The sequence below is a fragment of the Jaculus jaculus genome, chromosome 18 (genome assembly GCF_020740685.1).
Source record: "Jaculus jaculus isolate mJacJac1 chromosome 18, mJacJac1.mat.Y.cur, whole genome shotgun sequence".
NCBI classification, from domain to species: Eukaryota; Metazoa; Chordata; class Mammalia; order Rodentia; family Dipodidae; genus Jaculus; species Jaculus jaculus.
Genome location: NC_059119.1, coordinates 35,687,776 through 35,699,395, shown reverse-complemented (window position 1 = coordinate 35,699,395; position 11,620 = coordinate 35,687,776). Strand labels below are relative to the sequence as shown.

Sequence of the window (11,620 nt, the reverse complement as noted above, 5' to 3'; positions counted from 1 at the left end):
ATCTGTAACTATAAAATCTTCACTGAAAGGCTGGAAAAATGGCTCAGTGGTTAAAGGAACTTCTTTGCAAAGCCTGATGGTCTGGGTTCAATTCCCCAGTTCCCACATAAAGACAGATACACAAAGTGGCATACACATCTGCTGGGGATCCTGGTGCATCCGTACTCACTCTTTGCCTCTCTCTCAAATAAGTAAATGAAAAAAATAAAAGCTGGGCGTGATGGCGCATGCCTTTAATCCCAGCATGAAGTTCAATGGGAGAGAGAAATCACCAGTGAAGATACTCAGCAGTGAACTCTGCAAGCCTTATATTTGGCCAGTCAGGCCAAATGAGCCAACAGGTGCAATTGTGGCACATCTGTCATGGTAGAAACCAACTGCCCTCTAATTGGACTGCAATTCCACTCCATGGGTGGGAATACATTCCTGATACTGAAAACATAAAACAGGAGTAGTCATGAGTCCTAGGGGTGTAACGTCTGCTGTTGTCTGGCTAACTGTATGCATTATGCTCACCAAACTGTGCAGTAAGCACTTCTCTTAATGTTCATACCCATATATATATTTTTATGGTTTTTTAAAAATTTTTTTGTTTATTATTTATTTGAGAGTGACAGAGAGAGAAAGAGACAGAGAAAGAGAGACAGAGAGAATGGACGTACCAGGGCTTCCAGCCACTGCAAACGAACTCCAGACGCGGGCTGGAGAGATGGCTTAGCGGTTAAGTGCTTGCCTATGAAGCCTAAGAACCCCGGTTCGAGGCTCAATTCCCCAGGACCCACGTTAGCCAGATGCACAAGGGGGCACACACATCTGGAGTTCGTTTGCAGTGGCTGGAGGCCCTGGCGCACCCATTCTTGCTCTCTCTATCTCTATCTGCCTCTTTCTCTCTCTGTCACTCTCAAATAAATAAATAAAATAAAATAAAATAAAATACCAAACTCCAGACGCGTGCACCTCCTTGTGCATCTGGCTAACATGGGTCGTGGGGAATCGAGCTTTGAACCAGGGTCCTTAGGCTTCACAGGCAAACACTTAACCGCTAAGCCATCTCACCAGCCCCATACCCATATATTAATGCTACTCTCACTTTTGGTAGAGAACCTTCTCTTTTCACATGGCAGTGACCTTGGGATGACTCAGAAGCCATCATGGTGCTGGGAAGCAGTGACAGGAGTGCTCAGTACTACAATATATCACACCTTCCAAGGGTCAGGGTCCATTGCAGAAGAGGTGGCAGAAAGAATGTAAGAGCCAAAGGAAGGGTAAGAGTCCTTACAATGTGCTCCTCCAGACACAAAATTGCCTGGATATTCATGACCACACAGTGCCTGACACTACCTACACAAGACCCACATGATAGGAGAAAAAGATCAAAATGGCCTCAAAATAAAAGAGACTGATTGAGAGGGGGAGGGGATATGATGGAGAATGGAGTTTCAAAGGGGAAAGTGGGGGGAGGGAGGGCATTACCATGGGATATTGTTTACAATCATGGAAGTTGTTAATAAAAATAAATTAATTAAAAAATACTAATAATTTTTTTTTTAAAGAAGGAGCTCAAGAAGAGAAAGAAAGCGTTGCCGGGTGTGATGGCACACACCTTTAAAACCAGCACTTAGGAGGCAGAGGTAGGAGGTTTGCCGTGAGTTCGAGGCCACCCTGACACTATGTAGTTAATTCCAGGTCAGCCTGAGCCAGAGTGAGACCCTAACTTGAGGAAAAAAAAAAAGGAAAAGAAGAAGACGAAGAGAAGGAAAGCATACCTGGGAATATAAATATGGGTTTTTTGTTGTTGTTGTGTGTTGTGTCTTATTTCAGTGCAGGGTCCTACCCAACAGAGGTTAATGGTAAAACCCTGCTGCTGAAGACACCAATTGCTGTCAGTATGGACCATGGGGAGACCTGGTTGGACTCTGGAGGAGAGCCAGTCTTCAATTAGCCCATCTAGTGCTGGAAGGCGCTACATGAGCTACCAGGGGAAAGTGGCCAACATCTGTCCAAGCAACTCAAAGTCTAAGTTGACTCAGAAGCAAACAACCTGACTTGATGCTCACACAAGTGCAATAGTGGCACACAGCCACGGTGGGTAACCAACTGCTCTTCGGTTGGCTAATCTTCTCAGTGGAAAGAAAACCATATCTGGAACTGAGAACGAAGTTAGAGTCATATCCAGATAATGATTCTGCTTTCCATTGTCAAGCTCCCACTAACCTTCAGCTATAAGAGGGTCTACACCCTTTAAATTCTCTTTAAGTTAATAATGGTCATCCCATTTAACTGGTGCTGACTTCTCTTTTTCAGATGGGAGCTGAACCTGAGGAGATAAATGACCCAGTGCAGTCTACCTGGCTCCAGAAGAATTGGAGAAATGAGCAAGAGTGCTGCTTTCTTAGTGAATCTGAGGTCACTGAGGACACTCAGTATTTACCAAACCAGAGATCCAGAGGCTCCTAAGTTCCCATCACTGAAGTAGACCGAAAGTGCTCCCAGCATGGCTCAGGAAATTTTGTGGGAGAGATGGCGGAAAGATTGTTAAAGCCACAAGTTGGGACGTTGTGCACAGAGGCATTGCCTCTCCCCCATAACTGACTGCTGCCCTTATAATACATGACCTACAATCCCCGTGGGGTTGACCAGCATCCCCAACACAGAAGGTCTTTTCAGAAAAGGGGTAGGGAGGAGGGAAAGGATGGTACCCACATGTTGTTTCCATACTACATATGTCCGTATCTAATAAAGAAAAACTATGGGGTCGTTTAAAAGTTGGATGAGTACATTGCATTTTACATCATGTATGGTTATTAGTTTATGGGAGCAGGTGGTGGTATGATTCAGGTATCCCCCATAAACTTAACTCTTCTGAATGCTAGGTTCCCAGCTGATGGCAACTTGGGAATTATGCCTCCTGGAGGCACTGTATTGTTGGGGGTGGGCTTATGAGTAATCTACACAGCTTCCCCTTGCCAGTGTTTGGCACATTGTCCTGTTGCTGTTGTCCATCTGATGTTAGTCAGGACTTGATGTCCGCCCTCTGTTTATGCCATCATTTTTCTCTGTCACCTTGGGGCAGAGACTCCCGGGGTCAGTGTTGTCCACAGAGGGGCTTTCCGGGGTGGCCATTGTCTCGGGGAGCTCTGGCCTGCTCCCTTGGCTCTGAGAGCCCTGGATTGATGCAGGTTGCTCTTCTTTAATGTGATGACTTGCCCCCTGCAGAAGCTGTGCCCCAGGGCTGGAGCAGAGCGAGCCTGGAGCAGTGACGGCGTGGAGAAGCCCAGGGCTCGGTGTGCCAGGGGGCCTCGTCTCCGGCCACGATAGCTGTAGGGCCGGACAACTGCAGTCTAGAAAGTCTTCAGCTCTGCCCGCTGCTCATCCTTGGGTTGTTCCTGGGCTGTTACGTGTGACAACAGGGATCGCAAGACAAGCACAGAACGTTTCCTCTTCGGAGGACGAGGGCACATGGGAAGATCGGTGGGGGTGGGGAAGGGCGTCGTTCCTGGGCACACAGCCTTGTCTATGGCCTTGTCCCCACGCTGCTCTGTGCCTGGTACCGTAACGCCCGGTAGGCAGCCGTGAGTCTGTCACACTGCATTGCTGAATGGACTGCACTGTGCTGTCTATGTCAAACTGCATCCACTTCATCCCTAACAATATGTCAGGGTCCACCTCTGTGGGGACCAGCTTATGGCCACCTTGGCCTTGTTCGAGCCAAGGGTCATTCATGATGTCCTTCGCTGAAGGCCTAAGTTCGGGATTTACAGTTAGTAGCTTTTCAATGAGCTCACTTAAATCCTTAGATAGGTGTATTGGTTTCTCGTACTTCCCCTTAATAATGTTTGCTTTGAGGCCCCTGGTTAAGGTAAATCCAAAAGGGCAGGTACCGATAACCATAAAGTAAAGAATGAGCCCCAGAGACCACACGTCTTTTTTGGGGGCCATCATATGGTTCCAGCCTCATCACTTCTGGAGGGCTAAATAAGGTAGCCCCACAATGCTTCATCAACCATTGTCCTGAACAAACTCTGGTGGCTGTGCCAAAGTCAATTACGGTCACCTTTCCCCATCACCTAATATGATGCTATCCGGCTTCATGTCGAGGTGCGCGATTTCCTGGTCGTGGCAGTAAGAGAGGGCATCTACCACTTGCCTGAAAATCCCGCGGGCCTCGTCCTCCTGCAAGCAGCCCTTGCTGTAGATGTGCTCCAGCAGCTGTATTGGACAGTATTCCAGAACTAAGTACATGCTCTCTTCTGTCTCAACTACCTGAAACAGCCTCACCATGTTCAGGTGTGTGGTGAATGGCAAAATATCAGCTTCCTCTGCAAGTCTGAGAACTCTTGCCAGTTGCTTGTTTAATACTTGGATGGCAACAAAGACCCCCGTTAGGCAATGGCGAGCTCTCCAGACCTCCACAAAATAGGTCCTGATTATGAGGCCAAGCTCCTCAGACTGAGACCAGAGGGTCTCATCACTCTGGACATCGTAGCAAGGCTATGAATGCCAAATAAAATATTAAAGTAAAACATAAATATGTAGCTAAAAAAGAAAGTAAAATTAAAAAAATCAAAAGTTAAAAACCAATCTGGAAAAACCAGAAATCCCTCACCAGAGAAAAGAAAATGAACCAGAAAGTAAATTCCAAAGAGCCAAAAAAATAAACTTCAAAGGCGAAAAGCCAAAAGCAAAAGAACAAAAAAATAAATAAATAAATAAAGATGAAAGTAAAAAAGGAAATGAGAGATGTAGTTAACAAAAGAAAATAAAATAAAGCGTCAAAATAGAAATCAAAACTAGGCGCACACCCGGACGGGCCGCCACGTCCGTTACGCTACCGGCCGCCGGCAGGGGGCGCGCACCGCAACCTCCGCTTGCTGGGGGCCTGCGCGAGCCTGGGGGCGAGGACGGACGGACGGACGGACGCCCCCCAGAACTGCACCTGTTCCCCCCGCGCCTTGATCCAGGCTCATGTGCAATACCGACATGTCTGTGTCTCCGGACCTCACAGGTTCCAGCTTCGGAACAAGAGACCCTGGTTAGGCCAAAGCCGTTGCTTTTGAAGTTGTTAAAGACTGTCGGTGCACAAAAAGATACACTGTGAAAGAGGTTGTATTTTATCTTGGCCAGTATATTATGACTAAAAGATTATATGATGAGAAGCAGCAACATATGGTATCTTGTTCAAATGATCTTCTAGGAGATTTGTTTGGAGTGCCAAGCTTCTCTGTGAAAGAGCACAGGAAAATATACACAACGATCTACAAAATCTTGGTAGTGGTAAATCAGCAAGAGCCATCAAACTGTGGAAGGTCCATGAGTGAGAATGGTTGTCCTCTTGAAGGTGGGAGTGATCTAAAGGACCCTGTGGAAGAGATGCCTTCATCTTCAGAGTTGGCTTCTAGACCCTCTACCTCATCTAGAAGGAGAACAATTAGTGAGACAGAGGAAAACTCAGATGACTTAACTGGTGAACGACAGAAAGCGCCACAAATCCCTTTCCTTTGATGAAAGCCTGGCTCTGTGTGTGACACGGGAGCTGTGCTGTGAAAGAAGCAGTGGTGGAGAGTCCACAGAGGCCCCCTCAAGTCAGGCTCTTGATGATGGTGTAAGTGAATATTCGGGTGATTGGTTGGATCAAGATTCAGTTTCTGATCAATTTAGTGTAGAATTTGAAGTTGAATCTCTTGATTCAGAAGATTATTGTCTTAGTGAAAAAGGTCAAGAACTCTCAGATGAAGATGATGAGGTTTATCGAGTCACAATGTATCAGGCAAGACAGAGCGATGCCTACTCATTTGAAGAGGATCCTGAAATTTCTTTAGGGGACTATTGGAAGTGCACTTCCTGTAATGAAATGAATCCTCCGCTTCCACCACATTGCAACAGACTTGGGCCCTTGGTGAGAACTGGCTTCCAGATGATAAAGGGAAAGATAGAGAGGAGATCTTTGAAAAAGCCAAACTAGAAAACTCAGCTCAGACAGAAGAAGGCCTGGATGTGCCTGATGGTAAAAAAAAAAAAAAAAAAAAAACTGAAGTGAATGACTCCAGAGAGACATGGATTGAGGAAAATGATGATCAAGTCACGCAAGCCTTCCAGTCTCAAGAAAGTGAGGAGCATTCTCAGCCATCGGCTTCCAGCAGCATGATTTGCAGCCGCCAAGAAGACTTGAAAGAGGTGGAGAAGGAAGAAACACAAGACAAGGAAGAAAGTATGGAGTCTAGTTTCCCCCTTAATGCCATTGAGCCTTGTGTGATTTGCCAAGGTCGACCTAAAAATGTTTGCATTGTTCATGGCAAAACAGGACATCTTATGTCGTCCATGATTCACATGCACAAAGAAGCTCAAGAAAAGGGACAAGCCCTGCCCAGTGTGCAGACAGCCCATTCAAATGATTGTGCTCAGCTACTTCAACTAGCGACCTTCCCAGAAAACAGTTCTGTATCTCTTAACTACGTAACCCGGAAAGCTTAGACCACATGGACTTGACTTATATTTATATACCATGGCAAGGAAAATCTTAGTCTATGTAAATTTATTTGTAGTATAATTTATCCCCCTCGGGAGTAAGAATTGTGAATATTCCTTTTAGGAAAATTTCACTTCTGTTTCTATTTATGTTTGGGTTTTAATGTGATTTACATGGACCGGATAGTTCATCTACCCTTTCTATTTTAAGTAATTCTACTTACATGAGAGGTATCTTGTTTTTTCTTAAACGTAAGTAGAACATATAACTTATTAAGTACCTTTCATGTAAGGAATAGAAGGATGTGTGAAGGTTTGAACGTTTAAATTTTAGACATTCTGACACTGTTTAGTTTCTTTTAGAAGTCGTGAGTTACATGTGGTGCTATGTAAGCTGAAGCATGCATCTGATTTTCTAGAAAGCCTCATTGCTATTTGCAGTGTGTGGAGTAGGTGCCACTTCCAGTTGAAAACACTTTTTTGGACTTAGTTATGTGTTTTCTCACAGTCAACAGACCTGTGCTTTAGGACATTTTTAAAACTCAGTGCCTTCTGAAAGATTAAGTCAGATTTGAGAACTATTCATTTTAAAACACAAATGCTATTCTAAGATGACCTCTCTCAAGTAGATTAGCCTCTTGATATATAATTATATAAGAATTTTGAGCAAATAGTGAAAATGGCCCTTGATTTAAAGCCGTTATTTTTCTCCCATGTATGACATTTATACATGTTCAGGTATGGAAATAAAATTAACTGGACCGTAAGTTCAGGGGAGCAGAAAGATAATTTTGTATTAATGGTACATCTTTAGTTTAAATTTCAGCAACAGAGCTGGGCATGGTGGTACACACCTTTAATTCCAGCACTTGGGAGGCAGACATAGAAGGATCATCATGAGTTCAAGGCCACCATGAGGCTACATAGTGAGTTCCCAGTCAGCCTGAGCTAGAGTGAGACCCTACCTCAAAAAAACAAAACAAAACAAACAGAAACAAAAGCAATCTCCCCACCATGACTTGACAAACAACAGAAGAAACCAGTACTTGAGCTTGGGCAGTCTTAAAACTGAAGCCTTATTCATTTGGAATTTATAGTAGAGTCTCATTGTACATCCTTGTGGATTACTAATGTTGTATAAAATTTCAGGTTTACTACATATATATTATTTATTTGCAAATAGATGATATTAAATATTTGAGGAAGAGTTGAAAAAAAATCAAAACTAAAAACCAAACCGGAATAAAACAGAAATCCCTCACCAGAGACTACCCAAAGAAAATGAATCAGAAAGTAAATTCCAAAGAGCCAAAAAAAAAAAAAAAACCTTCAAAGGCAAAAAGCCAAAAGCAAAAGAACAAAAAATAAAGATGAAAATAAAAAAGGAAATGAGAGATGTACTTAACAAAAGAAAGTAAAATAAAAAATAAAAATAAAAAGCAAAACTAAAAAACAAACCAAAACAAAACAGAAATCCAGCCGGGTGTGGTGACGCACGCCTTTAATCCCAGCACTCGGGAAGCAGAGGTAGGAGGATCGCTGTGAGTTCAAGGCCACCCTGAGACTACAGAGTTAATTCCAGGTCAGCCTGGAGCAGAGTGAGACCCTACCTCGAAAAACAAAAACAAACAACAAACAACAACAAAAAAGAAACACCACAGAAATCCCTCACCAGAGACTACCCAAAGAAAACAAGTTAGAAAGTAAATTCCAAAGAGCCAAAACAACAAAGTTAAAAGTCCAAATCAAAAAAACTCCTCTCCTCTTCTCTCCCTCTCTCCTCTCCTCCTCCTGTCTCTCCCTCTCCTCTCCTCTCCTCGCCTGGCCTGGCCTCTCCTCTCCTCCCCTCCCTTCTCCTCCCCCCTCCCCTCCTTTTGAGGTAAGGTTTTGTTGTAGCCCAGGATGACCTGGAATTCACTATATAGTCTCAGGGTGGCCTCAAACTCACTACAATCCTCCTACCTCTGCCTCCCAAGTGCTGAGATCAAAGGCGGGCACCACCATGCCCAACTGTTTTGCTTTTTAAAATATTTTTGTTTATTTTCAAGGAGAGAGAGGGAATGAGCATACCAAGACCCCAGGCCACTGCAAGTGAACTCCATATGCATGGGCCACTTTATGCAACTGGCTTTACGTGGGTACTGAGGAATTGAACCTAGAGTCTTAGGCTTTATAGGCAAGCACCTTAACTGCTGAGCCATCTCTCCAGCCCACTGTTTTTCTTTTCTTTTCTTTTCTTTTCTTTTCTTTTCTTTTCTTTTCTTTTCTTTTCTTTTCTTTTCTTTTCTTTCTTTTCTTTTCTTTTCTTTCTTTTCTTGTTCTAGACCAGGCTGACCTGTAATTCACTGTGTAGTCTCAGAGTAGCCTCAAATTCACGGCAATCCTCCTACCTCTGCCTCCCGAGTGCTAGTGTTAAAAGCATATGCCACCACGCTCGGCTTCACCCTCCCCAGTGCTGGATCGCAGGCATGCACTACCTTGCCTAGCTCCTCAGAACATTTAGTCATGATTTAATATTTACCTGAGTCTACCCATTTCCTGCTCAGTAAGCAAACTGGAGTTGGCTACCTATTTTGTTGACTCACCTCTACTTAAGAAGCTTGGGAGAAGGTGAAAACAATGAACATTTAGACCCATCTCTTTGTGACTAACCTGAACAGAATGTAGGACAGTGATTTTTTATTTTTCAGGGTAGGGTCTCACTCTTGCCCAGGCTGACCTGGAATTCACTATGTAGTCTCAAGGTAGCCTCAAACTCATAGTGATCTTCCTACTTCTGCTTAGGAGAGTGAAAAAATAAAAACAAAAAACCCTCCTGTGAACACAGAGGAATGGAATGTTATAAGATCAAGGCCAAATTACCTTGGGGTTGCCCACTTCTGTGTCTGGTCTAATATCCTGGTGATGATCAGTTGATCAAGTATGACCTTTCTGGAATGTACTAAGGACTAAGAGCCCCCACCTCCTCAGGTTCCGCCAACCCAAGGACTAAGAAGGTAATCAAATGGGATATAAAATCTATGATGGAGATTCCCCCCAACCCCGCCCCACTGTGGTAACCCACCTACTTAAGGGCCACGCAGTGAATTTGAAAAGTGCCTTGATTTATGACTTTCTTTTGTTCTGTAACTATAAAATCTTCATGATAGGCTGGAAAAATTGCTCAATGGTTAAAAGCACTTCTTTACAAAACCTGATGGTCTGGGTTCAATTCCCCAGTACCCACGTAAAGCCAGATACACAAAGTGGCATACACATCTAGAGTTTATTTGCACTGGCTGGGGATCCTGGTGCATCCATACTCACTCTTTGCCTCTCTCTCAAATAAGTAAATGAAAAAATAAAAGCTGGGCGTGGTGGTGCACTCCTTTAATCCCAGCACTCGGGAGGCAGAGGTAGGAGGATCGCCGTGAGTTTGAGGTCACCCTGAGATTACATGGTGAATTTCAGGTCAGCCTGGATTAGAGTGAAACCCTACCTGGGAAGGGGGGGAGATCTTCATGAAATTGTTAACATGTTGGAACATGGAATTGGCATAACCTAAATCTGTTTTTCTGAGCCATGGTCACTCATATTTGGCTCTAGAATAGACTCTCTTATCCCCTTTGAAGTGGAAATGTGTGTGTGTTAAATACTTTTATTATTTTCAAGCAGAGGAAGACAGACACAGAGAGAAGAGAGAATGAGTGCACTAGGGCCTTCAGCAACTGCAAATGAACTCCAGATACATGTGCCACTTGGTGCATCTGGGTTTATATGGTCACTGGGGAATTGAATCCTGGTTTGTTAGGCTTTGCAGGCAAACACCTTAACTGCTGAGCCAACATTCCAGCCCTTGTTTTGGGTGTTTTTTATTTGTTTGTTTGTTTTGTGTGTGTATATGCGTGTGTGGGGGGGGTTGAGGTAAGGTCTCACTTTAGCCTAGGCTGACTAGAATTCACTATGTAGTCTCAAGGTGGCCTTTAACTAACGGTGATCCTCCAACCTCTGCTTCCCCAGTTCTGGGATTAAAGGCCTGTGCCACAACACCCAGCTTGCACCTGTTTTCTTTTTTTTTCAAATATTTTATTTTTATTTATTTATTTATTTGAGAGACAGAGAGACAGAATGAGAGAGAGGGAGAAAAACAGAAACAGTAAGGAAGAATGGGCACACCAGGGCCTGTAACCACTGCAAACAAACTCAAGACACATGCACCACCTTGTGCATCTGGCTTACATGGGTACTAGGGAATCAAACCCAGGTCCTTTGGCTTTGCAGACAAGTGCCTTAACCACTAAGCCATCTCTCCAGCCCGTACTTCTTGTCTTTATGGATGCATGTATCAGTAAGCAATGACAGGAGAGAGACAGAGCTCCACAGTGTTATCCTCAGTAGTGTGAAGTTCCTGTAGACTTTCAGGGACCTCAACTCAAGCAAACCCAGAATTCATGACTTCACTGCTGCGAAGAACTTCGGGACTAGTGAGTGTGAAGCAGAGGTGGTGATTTTACTAATGGCATTAAGAAAGGGGCTCAAGAAGAGAAGGAAATCGTGCCTGGGAACATAAATATGGGCTTTTGAGTGTGTGTGTTGTTGTGTCTGATTTCAGGGCAGGGTCTTTCTCTAGCCCCGGGCTAGCCTTGAACTCACAGAGATCCTTGGAATAAAAGTGTGTGCCACACATTTCAAGAGCCGTAGTGACATCCATGTGTAGGACTTGTGACACCTTTTTGGAATTTTGTTGCTCAGTGGGTTTCTAGGAGACACTCCCCACCTCTGCCTTGTTCCCTAACTGTGGCAGTCAGGGTCAAGTTGCTGGCAGAAAACACCCAATCAAGAAAAGCTTGTGGGGATAAAAGGTTTATTTTGTACTTAGTAGCAGAGGCCAGTAAGTTAAAAAAGGAGACATAAAGGGAAGAGAAAGGAAGGGAGGAGGGTACTTAATAGGTTGATATTGTATATTTGTAAGTACAATGATTATAATGGGGAGGTAATATGATGGAGAAAGGAATTTCAAAGGGGAAAGTTGGGGGGGAAGGGAGGGAATTACCATGGGATTTTTTTTTATAATCATGGAAAATGGTAATAAAAATTTAAAAAAAGAAAAAATAAAATAAAATACAAAAAAAGGGTTTATTTTGGTTTACACACTTGAGGGGAAGCTCCATGATGA

General features: G+C 43.8%; 1 pseudogene; it reads left to right on the top strand.

Moving 5' to 3' along the window:
• Window positions 1-4,965: 4,965 nt before the first annotated feature.
• Window positions 4,966-6,415, top strand: LOC101607015 (annotated as a pseudogene).
• Window positions 6,416-11,620: the final 5,205 nt, after the last annotated feature.